This window comes from Anolis carolinensis, unplaced genomic scaffold (assembly GCF_035594765.1).
Source record: "Anolis carolinensis isolate JA03-04 unplaced genomic scaffold, rAnoCar3.1.pri scaffold_9, whole genome shotgun sequence".
NCBI classification, from domain to species: domain Eukaryota; kingdom Metazoa; phylum Chordata; class Lepidosauria; order Squamata; family Dactyloidae; genus Anolis; species Anolis carolinensis.
The window spans coordinates 18,149,879-18,167,339 of record NW_026943820.1 but is presented as its reverse complement, the minus strand read 5'-3'; the positions used below and the strand labels follow the sequence as shown (position 1 = coordinate 18,167,339).

Genomic DNA, 17,461 nt, shown 5'->3' with positions numbered 1-17,461 from the left:
TTTACAAATTAAGCACCAAAACATCATGTTATACAACAAATTTGACAGAAAAAGTAGTTCATTACACATTAATGCTATGTAATCATTACTGTATTTATGAATTTAGCACCAAAATATCATGATATATTGAAAACATTGACTACAAAAATGCGTTGGATAATCCGGAACGTTGGATAAGCGAGTGTTGGATAAATGAGACTCTACTGTAATAATAATAATAATAATAATAATAATAATAATAATAATAATAATAATAAATCACACAGTCCTAGACACTTGGGAAGTGTTCGACTTGTGATTTTGTGATATGAAATCCAGCATATATATCTCGTTTGCTGTGTTATGCTGTGTACTTCTGTCAATAATAATAATAATAATAATAATAATAATAATAATAAAGTGGGTTGGAAGAGACCCCTTGGGCCATTTAGTCCAACTCCCTTCTGCCTTTGTGCACCAAAAGCACTAGCAAAGCACCCCTTAATAATTAATAATTAATTAAATAATAATTAAAATACCATTATAAACAAGCAAAGAGGAGGGAGCCACCACCACAAGGGCCGGATAAATGGCTTCAATGGGCCGCATGTGGCCCCTGGGCCTTAGTTTGGGGACCCCTGCTATAGATTGTCACATTTGCTAAGCACATGTTTTTTAAGTTTAATAAACTTTTCCCATGTTTTTTTATGATTGATCCAATTAGGAAATGACATTTATAAAAAAGGAACAAAAGTCGTGTCACATATACACAGTGTAATTCTCTCCAATATACACCAAGGCAGCAAAGATTAGATTGGAGTCTCTCAGTACTCTTGCAGGTGCTGCCACCTGCTGCTTTCCGGCATTGTCACTCTATTTCAAAATAGATGTTATACACTGGAAGAGAGAGAGAGAGATTTGGGGAGATTTCCCTCTAAATTCTATCTCTTTTTTTAAAGATCTCCGGCACCTAGATTTCAAATGCATTCTTATTCCATTTGTTGTGGTCTTTTAGCAGGAAAGTACTTAAGTTGAACAATACAGAAGTGCAAAGCAGATCACAAACCAAATGAACCTTTTCAGAACACGGAGGAGACCTACTAAAATTTACATGTGAGCCTAGACGATCTCATAAGACCATAGGTAAGCAAAGAGACCTCCAAAGACCATCTAGATGGTCTCATAAGACCATAGGTAAGGAAAGGGCCCCCCAAAGGCCATCTAGACAATATCATAAAACCATAGGTAAGGAAAGGGACCCTCAAAGGCCATCTAGAAGGTCTCATAGGACCATAGGTAAGGAAAGTGACCTCCAAAAGCCATCTAGATGGTCTCATAAGGCCGTAGCTAAGCAAAGAGACTTTCAAAGACCATCTAGAGGATCTCATAAGACCATAGGTAAGGAAAGAGACCTCCAAAGACCATCTAGACAGTCTCATAAGACCATAGGTAAGGAAAGGGCCCCCCAAAGGCCATCTAGACGATTTCATAAAACCATAGGTAAGGAAAGGGACCCTCAAAGGCCATCTAGACGGTCTTATAGGACCATAGGTAAGGAGAAGGACCCTCAAAGGCCATCTAGATGGTCTCATAAGACCATGAGTAAGGAAAGGGCCCCCCAAAGGCCATCTAGATGGTTTCATAAAACCATAGATAAGGAAAGGGACCCTCAAAGGCCATCTAGACGGTCTCATAGGACCATAGGTAAGGAAAGTGACCTCCAAAAGCCATCTAGGTGTTCTCATAAGGCCGTAGCTAAGCAAACAGACCTTCAAAGACCATCTGGACGATTTCATAAGACCATAGGTAAGCAAAAAGACCTCCAAAGACCAGGTAGACTTAGGTCAACCCTAAGTCTAAAGTTTAGGACAGGGGCCAGATCAATGACCTTGGGAGGGCCGCATACGGACCCCGGGCCTTTGTTAGGGGAGCCCTGGCCTAGAATATAGCAATGTCTTGAGTCCGTAATATATCTGTTGTAGTCTCCCATGGAAGGACAATCCAGAGAGTAAGGACACAGCGTATTATTTGAGAACACAGACAGGCTGGGCCACTCTAACCATCACCATGTCAGACCACACAGAGAAGCCATTGAGATCCACAAGCATGTGGACTATTTAAACAGAAAGCGGAAAACCATGAAAACGAACAAAATCTGGCTACTACCAGTAATAAAAAAAACTCTAAAATCAGGACACTAAATAAAGAACAGCACTCAAACAGGGTAATTCCAGACATGAAACAATCAGGGCCAGCTAGCACCTCCCAAAAAGTATTCTCCCAGGCAGGAAGCAGCCAGGCTTTGAAGCTGCAAGACCATTAAATGCTAATCAAGATGATCAATTGCAACATTCACACAGATATACAAACCCCACTTGCCTAGTTTCCAACAAACCTCTAAAGAGGCCATAGATGTGGGTGAAATGTCAGGAGAGAATGCTTCTGGAACATGGCCATACAGCCCGGAAAACTCACAGCAACCCAGTGAGAAAGCCATTAAAGAGGCTCTCTTTTGTGTCTTTATCAAGCAAATCCTTGATGGCAGAATTGAAAGAAATTCTTTCCCTGAGGATCTTAAGGCTTTGGCAAGTTTGTATCAGGAGATTAGATCTCTGTGGTGTTGCATGTCATGCATCCAAATGAACCAACAATAACAACAGCCTCTATTGGCATACACTAACAAAATCACTCACAGACATGTATAACAAAAGGAAGTCATGGATACAAAAATAGAAACATGATTAAAATGACTAATCACAATAATAAAACTTGCAACAGTCTTGCAAAACAATGCATCAGAGTTGTTCAGGAGGTATGGAATTCTGTAATACTCTTGTCAACATTGCAAACAATGGAGTGCCTGTATTTCATCTGAACCTTATCATATTATCCAAATGAACCATAGTTGGAGATGATGTCTGCCAGAGGTGTCAAATTCATTTTCATCAGCCTTATGGTTGCCTTGAAGCCATGGACTGAGACCCCATGAGCCAGTGCGCTTTAGTTTTTACCCAGTTTGGGTCCCCAGATGTTATTAAGGCCCCTTCTTCACTGCCATATAAAATCCAGATTATCCAGATTATCTGCTTTGAACTGGATTATCTGGCAGTGTAGACTCATATAACCCAGTTCAAAGCAGATAATGTGGATTGCCTGCTTTTGATAATGTAGAAGGGGCCTGAGTTGCACAGATGATGTTACAACTCCCAGAATACCTACCATATATACCAGGGGTCCCCAAACTAAGGCCCGGGCCCTCCAAGGCCATTTACCTGGCCCCCGCCCTCAGTTTTATAATATAATATTTTATATCAGTTTTAATAATATAATATACAGTAGAGTCTCACTTATCCAAGATAAATGGGCCGGCAGAACCTTAAATAAGCAAAAATCTTGGATAATTACTGTATTTACGAATTTAGCACCAAAACATTGCAACATTTACTACAAAAACAATGACTACTAAAAGGCAGACTGCCTTGGATAATACAGAACCTTGAGTAAGTGAAGCTTGGATAAATGAGACTCTACTGTATTGTAGATACATATAATATTGATAAAAATATAATGTTATACAATAGAATACTAATAATAATACAATATAATATTAATTATATGTTATATATTACACATAATATTACAGTATAGTGGTATAGTTCACTATAGTAATATATAATGCTAATATTGTGCTATGCTAATAATATAATATATTGTATGTACCTACAGCTGCTCTGAGTCCCCTTCGGGGTGAGAAGGGTGGGATATAAATGTAGTAAATAAATATAGTAAATATATAAATAATTTTAGACTCAGGCTCGGCCAAACTCTGAAATGACTTGAAGGCACACAACAGCAACAATCCCAATTACCTTGACTATCTCATTGGCCAGAAGCAGACCCACACTTTCCATTGAAATTCTGATAGGTTTATGTTGGTTAAAATTGTTTTCATTTTTAAATATTGTATTGTTCTTTGTTGTTGTTGTTGTATTGCACTAAAAATAAGACAAATATGCACTGTGCATAGGAATTTGTTTGTATTTTTTTTCAAATGATAATTCGGCCCCTCAACAGTCTGAAGGATTGTGGACCGGCCCTCTGCTTTAAAAGTTTGAGGACCCCTGATATATACTTAAGTCAAGGGCAGGTTTTGGGGTCAAAATTATGAATACACAGATACACTGAAGTGCATTAGGGCTTGTTAAAATTCTTGAGTCTGTTAATGATGGTTGCAAATGATAATCTCTTCTCACTTAAGATGTGGATAGCTGCAAACTGAAAGATTAATTCAGTCAAGGGTACCTTCTAGACAGACCCCATATCCCAGGATCTGATCCCAGATTTTCTTCTCTAAACTGGATTATATGAGTCCACACTGCTAGATAATCTGGGATAAACAGAAAACCTGAGATCAGATTCTGGGGTATAGGGTCTGTCTGGAAGGGCCCATAGTTTCCCAACAAGTAAAAAAGCAGCAAGACACAGAACTCTAGGTGTGGTAGAGAAGCAGGAAACACAGTCAGACATTCGGGTTGTGGAAATGGGTGTGGACAACACTCAGCTGCAACAAATTCCACTTCAGTGAACACTGAGATGAAGATGTTGTGATCATTCTAATCATGTTTTCCTGGTCACTATGGCAAGAGACCAGAACTGGGTTGTTGTGCGTTTTCTGGGCTGTATGGCCATGTTCCAGAAGAATTCTCTCTTGATGTCAGGAGAAAATGCTTCTGGAACACGGCCACACAACTCACAACAACCCAGAGATTCTTGCCATGAAGGCCTTCGACAACACAGATACCAGAACTGTTGGAATGCAGTAGTAAATAGTTAGTGTAAGTGGACTAGGACACCAGGAGAACAATGTTTAAATCCCTGTCTAGCGACAAAAAAACTACTTGGTGAGAGGGGTGTTGTATGTCTTTCGGGCTGTGTGGCCATGTTCCAGAAGTATTCTCTCCTGACGTTTCGCCCACATCTATGGCAGGCATCCTCAGAGGTTGTGAGGTATGGATAAACTAAATAAGGAAAGGTTAGGGTAAGTAAGGAAACTTAGTTATCCATACCTCACAACCTCTGAGGATGCCTGCCACAGATGTGGGCGAAACGTCAGGAGAGAATACTTCTGGAACATGGCCACACAGCCCGAAAGACATACAACAACCCTGTGATCCCGGCCATGAAAGCCTTCGACAACACTACTTGGTGACTTTGGAAAGTCTCTCAGCTACAGAGGGAGGCAATGTCAAACCTCCTCTGAATAGATCTGACCAAGAAAACCCTGTAAAAGGTCTGCTATTAGTTGAAGCTGACTTGATAGCATGTAACAAATCATAAAGATGATAAAAGCTGAATTATAAACAGTTCTGGTACGAGTCTTGCCTATGTAAGAGTTGGAAGCAGAATGGGGTCCCTCCCAGTAGGCTCAAGGCAAAGGCAAACTGCTGCAGCTTCTTCTAGCTTGGCCGTTTTTCCTTGTTACGAAATACTTTTTGCTATCTTGACCATGTTCTAACTCAGGGGTCCCCAAACTAAGCCCTGGGGGCCACATGCGGCCCATTGAAGCCATTTATCCGGCCCTCGTGGTGGTGGCTCCCTCCTTCTCTTTGCTTTTTTATAATGGTATTTTAATTATTATTTAATTAATTATTAATTATTAAGGGGTGCTTTGCTAGTGCTTTTGGTGCACAAAGGCAGAAGGGAGTTGGACTAAATGGCCCAAGTGGTCTCTTCCAACCCTCTTTATTATTATTATTATTGACAGAAGTACACAGCATAACACAGCAAACGAGATATATATGCTGGATTTCATATCACAAAATCACAAGTCGAACACTTCCCAAGTGTCTAGGACTGTGTGATTTATTATTATTATTATTATTATTATTATTATTATTATTATTATTATTATTATTATTATTAACAACATTGAGGCGGGGTGGCCATCTGTCGGGGGTGCTTTGCTTGTGCTTTTGGTGCACAAAGGTAGAAGGGGGTTGGACTAAATGGCCCAAGGGGTCTCTTCCAACCCTCTTTATTATTTTTTATCATGATTATGATTATTATTATTAATATTGAGGCTGTATTTTGTTCCCGTTTTTTTTTTTTACTTCAAAATAAGATATGTGCAGTGTGCATGGGAAATTGTTCATAGTTTTAAAAAAAACAAACTATAGTCTGGCCCTCTAATGGTCTGAGGGACCGTGAACTGGCCCCCAGTTTAAAAAGCTTGGGGACCCCTGTTCTAACTGCTTGGCACATGTGTCATGGTTTTCCTATGTGAATTGTTTGCAGGTATGTGCACTTACCAAATATCTGAAAGGCACCAGATCCTGTCTGATCCTGAAAGCTAAGCAGGGCTGGCCATGGTTAGTACATGCATGGGAGACCATGCATGAGTACTATGGTCTGGAGGCTATTTTTTTTTCAGAGAAAGGCTTTGATAAAACCACCTCTGAGAATTCCTGGCCTAAGAAAACTCTCTGAAACGCATGTGGTCACCATAAGTAGAACGGAGCCCCACTGGCGTAGTGGATTAAAGCTTTGTGACTTGAAGGTTGGGTTGCTGACCTGAAGGCTTCCAGGTTCAAATCCCACCCGGGGAGAGCGTGGATGAGCTCCCTATATCAGCTCCAGCTCCATGCGGGGACATGAGAGAAGCCTCCCACAAGGATGGTAAAACATCAAAATATCCCCTGGGCAACGTCCTTGCAGACGGCCAATTCTCTCACTCCAGAAGCGACTCAAATTGCTCCTGACACTGATATATATATATATATTATATAATATTATATATATAATATATATAGGTAAGGAAAGGTTTTCCCCTGACGTTAAGTCCAGTCGTGACCGACTCTGGGGGTTGGTGCTCATCTCCATTTCTAAGCCGAAGAGCCGGCGTTGTCCGTAGACACCTCCAAAGTCATATGGCCAGCATGACTGCATGGAGCGCTGTTACGTTCCCACCAGAGCGGTACTTTTTACCTATATTTTATAATGTATTTTATCTTATAATGTGTAATCTAATCTCACATATCTACACTGTACATTTTATAATGTGTTTTTATCAGTTATAATTTTTTAACTTATTTATATTGTACTGTATAATTTTTTATATATGCGTTTTATTGTAAGCCGCCCTGAGTCCCCTGTTGGGTGAGAAGGGCGGGATATAAATATTGTAATAAATAAATAAAATAAATACTTATTGATCTACTCACATTTGCATGTTTTCGAACTGCTAGGTTGGCAGGAGCTGGGGCTAACAGCGGGCACTCATTCCGCTCCTGGGATTTGAACCTGGGACCTTTTGGTCTGCAAGTTCAGCAGCTCAGCGCTTTAACACGCTGTGCCACCACCAGGGGCCCAATATATAATATAATAATATAATATAATATAGAAATTTATATATATATAAATAGAAAGTACACATGTGTATCTTGCTTCTGCTTCTCTTCAGTTTATACTTTTCTGCATGGTGGACAATGACTCGGAGACCAGGATTTGAATTCCTGCTTGGCCAACGAAGAATGGCAGTGCAATGGCATGTACCTCTTCCTTCCTTCCTTCTCCCTGCAACTGGACAGGGCAGAGTTAATATTTGGAAGAGCAAGGAATTTATTATTTGTTGAGGCACTTCCTCTTAGCTAACAATAACAAAACCCCTGCAAGGAGGAGAAATACATGTGTGATCCCTAGCAGTAGATAGCGGTGAGGCTGGGTGACCCAGGCCTGGCTAAAAGGAAGCCTCCGCATTATCTGCCGTTCCCATTTGGTCTCTTGGCAGGCTCTCAATCCGCAGCGGCTGCAGATTTCAAGATGTGCTTCCTCCCAAACAAGGCCAAATCTCCCCAAGGTCAGGTTCTGCCATGACAACCATCCTCCTTCCCACCTCCCAATAGCAGGCACTGCAATGCAAGAGTCCAGTGGAAACAGGTTCATAGTCAGAGTTTTGAAAATGTTGGACTACAATTCCCTAGCCAGCATAGAAATCCCACCTCTAAACTCTGTGTTTCCTTTAACAGAAACTCCATCGCTAAGTACCTTCCGTTAGTCTCAATTTGGCAAGGATGGCCCCAATCACCCTATTTACTCAAATCTAATGCTCACCTTTTTTGGCTAAACTAACTTGCTAAAATTTGGGTGCGCATTAGATTTGTGGCGTAGCTGGCTATTAACCAGCTGCAATAAATCACTACTGACCGAGAGGTCATGAGTTCAAAGCCCGGGTTGGGTTAAGCCCCTGACCATTAAATAGCCCGGCTTGCTGTTGAGCTATGCAGCCCCGAAAGACAGTTGCATCTGTCAAGTAGGGAAATTTAGGTACGCTTTATGCGGGAGGCTAATTTAACTAATTTACAACATCATAAAAACTGCCAGCAAAACACGAGGAAAGGAATGAGGAAGTACAGCCACTAGTGGACAGTGAAGCAACAGCTCCCCCTGTGGCCGGAATCGTGAAGCTGGAAAAAAATGTTAAATGCCTCTGTGTCTGTCTATATATGTTGTTTGTCTGTTGGCATTGAATGTTTGCCATATATGTGTTCATTGTAATCTGCCCTGAGTCCCCTTCGGGGTGAGAAGGGCGGAATATAAATACTGTAAATAAATAATATGGTAGTCTTAGCACTGAGCCGAAGCAAAAGGCAAAGTTGCTTCAGGAGCATCTGGAGCCCCTCTTTGAGGAACATCATCTCTAATTTAATTGCCATGGCTCAAAAAACTACAGCTCCCAAGATTCTATAACATTGACCCAAAGCAATTAAAGTGGAAGTTCTAACACTCTTTTTTTTTTAAAGAAGGAATTCCAAGCAGGCAGCAACTGTAATGGTCAATATACAAAACAGTGCACTTTTTGATGCTGCACATTATACTTATTTTGGTTTCAGGGTTTTGAAAATTGAGGTGTGCATTAGATTTGATGATACCTTAGACACTAGTAAATACGGTAATTCTCTGTTGTCCTATTTTTTCCACTGTTTTTCAAAAGTCCCAGTTTCTTTCTCCATCTCCCACTTCCCCTCAATGGATTTCAATTGCTGCAAAGTGAGTTCAGAATGCAAAAAAAAATGTTTTATGTGTAAGTTTAAAAGGGTTCAGAAATCCATTGAGGGGAAGTGGGAGATGGAGAAAGAAACTGGGACTTTTGAAAAACAGTGGAAAAAATAGGACGACAAAGGATTACTAGTGTAAATACAGAGGATTACCATATTTCAATTGCTGCAAAGTGAGTTCAGAATGCAAAAAAAAGTTTTATGTGTAAGTTTAAAAGGGTTCAGAAATATAATGCACAGTCACTATTAAAATGAGTTTCTGTGCAAAACATAGCCAGAACAAAAACAGAAATTGGTACCAAATTGAGGAATAAAACACCAGGAAATAGATGTTTGCTGAACTTAAAGTCTTCCCAGTGAACAAAGAATGCTAGTTACAGTCATGGATTATTAGCATGCAAATAAGTTTCATGGGAATGTTTCCAAACAGCACCAGAGAATTCTTAGCATTGTGATACAATTTTCCTAGGCTAGATCTACACTGCCATATAATCCAGATTATCAAAACAGATAATCCAGATTATCTGCTTTGAACTGGATTATATGAGTTTGCACTGCCACATAATGCACTTCAAAGCAGATAATCTGGATTTTATATGGCAGAGTAGAAGAGGCCCTAAAATGCAAATGTTAGCCAGAGTAGTAAACACAATGTCCCTTTTACGAGCACAGCGCACAGCACCTTCCTCCCAAAATGCTATAATAATAACTATAATTTTGTCATATTATTATATATACTAAGAAGGCTGTGCAGTTGATTTTATTAAGTCAAACAGCAAGATGTCAGCAAGAGGTATAACCTGGCAAAACCAGCCAATAATACATCAACAAACTGTACAAATACGAGGGAAGGAATAGATACTGCATTTTTTTTAAACGGGTGCTGTGATTATTTGTGTTCATTAAAAACACACATCCTCTCTATTAACAACACAGATCCGGGCAGACAGAAAATAAGTATTTGCAAGCACATTAAGAAAAATGGATAGCAAATACCGTATATACTTGAGTATAAGCCAACCCGAATATAAGCCGAGGCACCTAATTTTACCACAAAAAAAAAAACTGAGAAAACATTGACTCCAGTATAAGCTGAGAGCGGAAAAATTCAGAAATAAAAATAGATACCAATAAAATTACATTAATTGAGGCATCAGTAGTTTAAATGTTTTTGAATCTTTACATCAAACTGGAATTTAAGATAAGAGTGTCCAACTCCGATCAAATCATTATTCTCATCTTCTTCAATGTCAATGTGCTTATGTATCCTTTTAGTAATAATAGAGTAAAATAATACATATAATAATAATACAGGAAAATAATACATGTAATAATAAACAGAGTAAAATAATAAAGGCAACAATAATTAGATCAGAGTGAAATAATTAATGTATTAATAATAAAAATAATAAAAATAGATAAAATAAATGTAATAGTAGCAACAATAATAGAGAAAAATAATAAATGTAATAATACCAATAATAATAGAGAAACGTAATACAGTAGAGTCTCACTTATCCAACACTCACTTATCCAATGTTCTGGATTATCCAACGCATTTTTGTAGTCAATGTTTTCAATACATTGTGATATTTTGGTGCTAAATTCGTAAATACAGTAATTACTACATAGCATTACTGCGTATTGAACTGCTTTTTCTGTTAAATTTGTTGTATAACATGATGTTTGGGTGCTTAATTTGTAAAATCATAACCTAATTTGATGTTTAATAGGCTTTTCCTTAATCCCTCCTTATTATCCAAGATATTCGCTTATCCAAGCTTCTGCTGGCCCGTTTAGCTTGGATAAGTGAGACTCTACTGTAGTTTAAATGTTTTTGAATCTTTACATCAAACTGGAATTTAAGATAAGAGTGTCCAACTCTGATCAAATCATTATTCTCATCTTCTTCAATGTCAATATGCTTATGTATCCTTTTAGTAATAATAGAGTAAAATAATACATATAATAATAAATACAGGAAAATAATACATGTAATAATAAACAGAGTAAAATAATAAATGCAACAATAATTAGATCAGAGTGAAATAATTAATGTATTAATAATAATAATAAAAATAGAGTAAAATAAATGTAATAGTAGCAACAATAATAGAGAAAAATAATAAATGTAATAATACCAATAATAATAGAGAAAAATAATACATGTACCATATATTCTTGAGTATAAGCTGACCCAAATATAAGCCAACCAGGACCCTCACCTGAGTATAAACCGAGGGAGGCTTTTTCAGTCTTAAAAAAAGGGCTGAAAAACCAGGCTTATACTCGAGTATATACAGTACTTTATTTACAGTAGCGTCTCACTTATCCAAGCCTCGCTTATCCAAGCCTCTGGTTAATCCAAGCCATTTTTGTAGTCAATGTTTTCAATATATCGTGATATTTTGGTGCTAAATTCGTAAATACAGTAATTACAACATAACATTACTGTGTATTGAACTACTTTTTCTGTCAAATTTGTTGTATAACATGATGTTTTGGTGCTTAATTTGTAAAATCATAACCTAATTTGATGTTTGATAGGCTTTTCCTTAATCCCTCCTTATTATCCAAGATATTCGCTTATCCAAGCTTCTGCCGGCCCGTTTAGCTTGGATAAGTGAGACTCTACTGTACCTATTTTAGCATTCCATTGAAAGCAGAGCCTTGATCATGCCCCATTGGCTCCAGCAACATTCATGTTGCAGTCAGGAGGCACTCCCCTCTGAAATCATGAAATCATAGAGTTGGAAGAGACCACATGGGCCATCTAGTTCAACCCCTTCCGTTATACAGGAAAATTGCATTCAAAGCACCCCCAACAGATGGCCACCCAGCCTCTGCTTAAAAGCCTCCAAAGAAGACTTAGGGGCAGAGAGTTCTACTGAATAGCTCTCCTTACAGTCAGGAAATATTTCCTAATGTTTAAGTGGAATCTCTTTTCCTGTCATTTGAACCCATGGCTCTGTTGAGTCCTGAGAGCAGCAGAAAACAAGCCTACTCCTTCTTCCTTAGGTGAGCCTTTTAAGCATTTGGGTGAGAAGGATTAGTGCTTGCCTGGGGTAGTATCTTTCCCCTATACATCATCATCTCTGGTTGGATTGAGATGCCATGTCCCAGTTCAGGACTGGCCAGGTGACAGTGAGGACCTGAGACACAGCTCTACTCACCAATCCCTGAAGTTCAATCCGGAGGCTATAAATCCAGTTTGTTCTGAGCTCGATCAGCTGTCTTTCTGAGGCTGGGTGTGTTAGTGAAGCATCCGCCTCCCCTGCTTCAACTGAGCAGCCTCCAAGAGCTTCCTTCCTCTCCCTCTGCTCACTTATGACCTGCCTTTCTCTTGATGCTCCACCTCCCACAGAGTTGCTTTAGTTCCAGCTATGCTAAAATCAAAGGAACATTTCCTGTGCACGGAGGAGGTCACATTTCGTTTCAAGACCTTTACAGAAAACCACTACGAACCCAGCTACTGATACTTGCCTTCTTCATACATCAGTACAGATCGCTCTCAAAAGCACATCAAATACAGTAGAATGCAAGCCAAGTTCAGGTATTTATTTTATTTATTATTTATTACATCACTTCTACCCCGCACTTCTCACTCATCAGGGGACTCAGGGTGGCTTACAATATAAACATACACATCAAAAAACAGTTTTCATCAAATTTAAAAATCCATCGAGATTAAAAATTACAATAAAATTAAGAATATACAGTTGAGTCTCACTTATCCAACACTCACTTATCCAACGTTCTGGATTATCCAACACATTTTTGTAGTCAATGTTTTCAATACATCGTGATATTTTGGTGCTGAATTCATAAATACAGTAATTACTACATAGCATTAATTTGTAATGAGCTACTATTTCTGTCAAATTTGTTGTATAACATAATGTTTTGGTGCTTAATTTGTAAAATAATAACCTATTTTGATGTTTAATAGGCTTTTTCTTAATCTCTCCTTATTATCCAACATATTCACTTATTCAACATTCTGCCAGCCCGTTTATGTTGGATAAGTGAGACTCCACTGTACTTTAAAAATATACATCACTAGCTGTGCCCGGCCACGCGTTGCTGTGGCGAAGTATGGCGAGACTGTACTGTATATTGATAATCTTATATTATCTGCTTAGAACTGGATTATATGAGGCCCCTTCTTCATAGCTGTATAAAATGCACACTGAAGTGGATTATATAGCAGTGTGGAGTCAAGATAATCCAGTTCAAACCAGATAATATAAGATTCTAAATGGGTTATATAGCTATGTGGAAGGGCCTTGAGTCTACACTGCCATATAATCCAGTGCAAATTAGATAATACAGTAGAGTCTCACTTATCCAAGCTAAACAGGCCAGCAGAAGCTTGGATAATCAAATATCTTGGATAACAAGGAGGGATTAAGGAAAAGCCTATTAAACATCAAATTAGGTTATGATTTTACAAATTAAGCACCAAAACATCATGTTAGACAACAAATTTGACAGAAAAAGTAGTTCAATACGCAGTAATGTTATGTTGTAATTACTGTATTTACGAATTTAGCACCAAAATATCATGATGTACTGAAAACATTGACTACAAAAATGCGTTGGATAATCCAGAAGCTTGGATAAGCAAGGCTTGGATAAGTGAGACTCTACTGTATGTGCTTAGAACTGGATTATATGAGGCCCCTTCTTCATAGCTGTATAAAATGCACACTGAAGTGGATTATATGGCAGTGTGGAGTCAAGATAATCCAGTTCAAAGCAGATCATATAAGATTCTAAATGGGTTATATAGCTGTGTGGAAGGGCCTTGAGTCTACACTGCCATATAATCCAGTGCAAATTAGATAATATGTGGAAGAGGCCTAAGTGAGGCCTAACTCTGCCTGTCCCGTGGGCTGAGTAGGTTGCTAGGAGAGCAAATGGGTGGAGCTTAGCCATCTAACTGGCAGCAATTGGATAAAAACAATTATTCCTCTCCGTCTAATTAGAACTTCATTTTTCTTTTCTTTTTGTTGTATCAACCTAGAGCCGTGGATGATGGGTTGTATTGTCAGATTTCGAGGTTGGGGGGCCTATAGTTTTGTTGTTTTGTCCGGTGCCCTGATTCCATCACTCTTTTATATAGATAGATTATACGTTTAAATATACATGTAAGGCGCTTTCCATGTCCAGGTGGGGTCTGTCAGGAGGTCATACATTCATATCTCATTTTTGCTGCTATTCATATTTAATGCTGTTCATGTCTATTTATTGCACACAAAGGGAACAACGATAGAAGAGGGGGAAATACCATCTAGGATTATGTGTAAGACTGGCCCGATTGTTAGGCAGAGTGAAGTAAAACCCTCAGTAAGGAGATTTAGAAGGTCTTACAGGGACAACAAAATCTTTGTTATTTAATATTATTGTGATTTTTTTCCCGGCTGGGAATGGAAAGGGGTTTTGTTGGATTTTGTGTCTTAGGTAAAGGTAAAGGTTTCCCGACGTTAAGTCCTGTCATGACCGACTCTGGGGGTTGGTGCTCATCTCCATTTCTAAGCTGAAGAGCCGGCGTTGTCCATAGACACCTCCAAGGTCATGTGGCCGGCATGACTGCATGGAGCGCCATTACCTTCCTGCTGGAGCAGTACCTATTGATCTACTCACATTGGCATGTTTCCGAACTGCTAGATTGGCGGAAGCTGGGGCTAACAGCGGGCGCTCATTCCGCTCCCGGGATTTGAACCTGTCACCTTTTGGTCCGGAAGTTCAGCAGCTCATCGCTTTAACACACTGTGCCACCAGGTTCCAAAATAACTTGTATGACTTTGCGACTTTGAGGGGAGAGTGTTAGTCACCCTGCCTCGGGCTAGCAATGCTTGCTGTTAATAGAGGAGGCTCCATATCCAGACTGCATTTGGAAAGACGCAGGCAGATGGGACATCAAATGGATAGACTGGAATTGAAGAAAAATGACCAAAAAGGATGTTTAAAAGCCAGACCATTAGATGGATAATATGTAAACACTCAGAAGGGAAGACCAAGCAAACTAAAAGTCATCATGGATTTCTCAAAAACAAGTCACAGCTCTACAAACTATTTACAGACCCACTAAGAAAATCCAACAAATGCTACATTCAGCAAAGGACAAGAGGGATCCTCTCATCTCTGCAGGAGTTTACCGCATACCATGCAGCTGTGGACAAGTCTACACAGGGACCACCAAATTGGTTTCCCAAAAGATTATGATCTCTAAAAGGTCATGCCTTTCCAAAAAGAAATGTATTGCACGAGACTTAAGCAGAAAAAATGAAATGCAATCATATAATATGGATGACACCTGACTTGGAAAGACTACATGCAAAGAGGATTTAAGAGTCTTAGCAGATCAAAAGCTAAACCTGAGTCAACAATATGATGCAGCAGATAAAAAAGCTAATGCGATTCTAAGCTGCATCAATAGGAGTACAGTATAGTGTTCAGATTGACGGAAGCCATAGTCCCACTCTGGAGCCCCGGTGGCTCAGTGTGTTAAAGCGCTGAGCTGCTGAACTTGCAGACCGAAAGGTGCCAGGTTCAAATCCCGGGAGCGGAGTGAGCGCCTGCTGTTGCTCCAGCTTCTGCCAACCTAGCAATTCAAAAACATGCCAATGTGAGTAGATCAATAGGTACAGCTCCGGCGGGAAGGTAACGGCGCTCCATGCAGTCATGCCGGCCACATGACCTTTTAGGTGTCTACGGACACCGCCGGCTCTTTGGCTTAAAAATGGAGATGAGCACCAACCCGTAGAGTTGGACACGACTGGACTTAACGTCAGGGGAAATCTTTACCTTTTATAGTCCCACTCTATTCTGTTTTGATCAGACCTCACCTGGAAGACTTTAAAAGAGATGCTCCAATAAATAAAATCATCATCCATGTGTATAATTTTTTTTTATTGGATCCTTGTTCATTCTCTACATAGTTTTTCTCCCTTCATTTCACCTTTGCAGACAGGTAGTAGACATATATTTTATTTATTTATTTATTTACAGCATTTCTATTCCGCCCTTCTCACCCCGAAGGGGACTCAGGGCGGATCACATTACACATATAGGCAAACATTCAATGCCTTTTAACATAGAACAAAGACAAGACAAACATAGGCTCCGAGTGGCCTCGAACTCATGACCTCCTGGTCAGAGTGATTCATTGCAGTTAATTGCAGCTGGCTTGCTCTCCCGCCTGCGCCACAGCCCGGGCCTATATACATACTGATATGTCCCTGAGTGAACAAAAAAGTCTTGTGAGCTTTCTGTACAGAGAAAAATGAAGCCCAACAGGAAGTGGCTTTCCCAGTTCCACACACAATAGAACCATTTCCGCTCCAGCCTTTCAGATGGCAACAACAATTGACAGCTGGGCCTGGCTGTGAGCAACAACTTGACCTGCAATAGGAAAGTCCCCAGTGTGAATGTATCCTCGTTGCAAGAAAAAGAGTCAGGCCTGCACTGAGAACTGGACATGTGTAAGCATTTTTTCTTGACATACAGGTCAGATGGAAAAACAGCCTCAAAGGAAGCTCTTGCAAAGTTCAGGAAAGGAGATTCCGCCTGAACATTAGGAAGAACTTCCTGACCATAAGAAGAGCTGTTCAACACTGCCTCGGAATGTGGTGGAGTCTCCTTCCTTGGAGGCATTGAAGCAGAAGCTGGATGGCCATCTGTCGGGGGTGTTTTGATTGTGCTTTTCCTGCATGTCGGGGGGGTTGGATTAGATGGCCCATGTGGTCTCTTCCACCTCTATGATTCTATGTAATGCTGTAAGGCAGGGGTCCCCAAACTACGGCCCGGGGGCCACATGCGGCCCATCAAAGCCATTTATCCGGCCCCCATGGCACAAAGGCTGAAGAACTCTTGTCTGTTTGAGCAAGCATGAATGGTGCAGTTGGCCACCTTGATTAGCACTGAATAGCCTTGCAGCTTCAAAGCTTGGCTGCTTCCTGCCAATTGTAACATTCACACTTTCTTCAAACAGATAAGATTTATTTCTCCCAACCTGGACTTTCCACAGATATATAAACCTCACTTGTCTAGTTTCTAACATACTTCACAACCTCTGAGGATGCCTGACATAGATGTTGGTGAAACGTCAGGAGAGAATGCTTCTGGAGTGATTCTGGCCATGAAGGCCTTCAATAACACAAAAGGAAGGAATCCTATCTGGAAAAATTTCATCATCATTTCCAGTTAACTTCTGAAGTCATCAAAAGGAATATTCTTTGGGGGAATTTATGAACATTGCATTTTGACGCCATCATGTGGCAAATGTGTATTCTGCATCTTAAAATTGCTCATAGTATTTAGATGTTCTCAGCTGTTTATTCTAGAAACTCGTTGTATTTTCATGCCTGTTTCCCAGACCTGCCAAAAGCTAAACATGTGAATGACAGCTAAGTTGAAAAGTGCCT

General features: G+C 39.8%; 2 protein-coding genes across 3 annotated transcripts in view; one reads left to right on the top strand and one right to left on the bottom strand.

Moving 5' to 3' along the window:
- ripor1 (RHO family interacting cell polarization regulator 1) overlaps positions 1-12,345 on the bottom strand; it is a 143,552-nt gene extending 131,207 nt beyond the window's left edge. Inside the window, exon 1 of the mRNA XM_062962019.1 lies at positions 12,206-12,345. The gene's annotated coding sequence lies outside the window, so the exon portion shown is untranslated. The remainder of the gene's footprint in view (positions 1-12,205) is intronic.
- A 96-nt stretch (positions 12,346-12,441) lies between these two features.
- The window catches only part of LOC100555550 (C-signal), a 44,559-nt gene continuing 39,539 nt past the window's right edge, over positions 12,442-17,461 (top strand). The window contains exon 1 of one of the 2 annotated variants that reach the window (XM_008117689.3): positions 12,442-12,585. The gene's annotated coding sequence lies outside the window, so the exon portion shown is untranslated. The remainder of the gene's footprint in view (positions 12,586-17,461) is intronic. The other variant, XM_003225359.4, reaches the window with a different exon arrangement.